Source organism: Hevea brasiliensis, chromosome 8, assembly GCF_030052815.1.
Source record: "Hevea brasiliensis isolate MT/VB/25A 57/8 chromosome 8, ASM3005281v1, whole genome shotgun sequence".
NCBI lineage: Eukaryota > Viridiplantae > Streptophyta > Magnoliopsida > Malpighiales > Euphorbiaceae > Hevea > Hevea brasiliensis.
The window spans coordinates 84,281,507-84,282,583 of NC_079500.1; positions in this window are offsets into that span (position 1 = coordinate 84,281,507).

Sequence of the window (1,077 nt, forward strand, 5' to 3'; positions counted from 1 at the left end):
GAAATCTTTTCGCTACTAGGCTTGCTTTATAGGTCTCTACCTTTCCATCAGAACCAATTTTCTTCTTGAAAACCCATTTATTCCCTATAGGTACAATACCTTCAGGTGGGTCAATAAGATCCCAAACTTGATTCTTATATATGGAATCAATTTTGGATTTCACAGCTTCAATCCATTTTGAAGAGTCTATATCTGATATAGCTTCTTCATAAGTAAGTGGATCATCTCCATAATCTAGTTCTTAATGAGTAGACAACTATTCTTCTTCTTCATGAAAGAAACCATATCTCACTGGTGGGTGAGATATCCTGGTTGATCTATGAGGAATTACTGTAGATTTTTCATCAATAGGTGTAGGTTTACTAGATGGATCTATATCCATTTGATCTATTGGTTGTTCATAATTCTCCAATTCTAACTCTATTTTCTTTCCTTTGCCACCATCTTGAATAAACTGATGTTCAAGAAATATGGCATCTCTGCTTACCACAACCTTTTGAGATGTAGGTAAATAAAAATAATATCCAAAACTTTCTTTTAGATATCTAACAAATCGACCCTTTTCTGATATGGTTTCCAATTTATCAGTGTTCAGCTTTTTGATATAAGCTGAATAACCCCAAATCTTAACATGCTTAAGACTTGGTTTTCTTCTATACCATATCTCATAAGGTGTGGAAGAAACTGATTTTGAGGGAATCCTATTGAGAATATGCAAAGCTGATTCTAATGCAAATCCCTAAAAGGAGATTGGCATTTCAATATAGCTCATCATACTACATACCATGTCTAATAGGGTATGATTTCTCCTTTCAGATACTCCATTTAGCTGTGTTGTTCCTAGAGGAGTCAGCTGAGAAACAATGCCATGTTCTTTCAAGTATTCATCAAATTCAGTACTTAAGTATTCACTTCCACGATCTGATTAAAGAGTTTTAATACTTTTTCTTGTTTGATTTTCTACTTCAGATTTAAATTATTTGAACTTTTCAAAGGATTCATGTTTGTATTTCATCAAATATAAATACCCAAGCCTTGATTTATCATCAGTAAAGGTAATAAGGTAATGAAAACCAC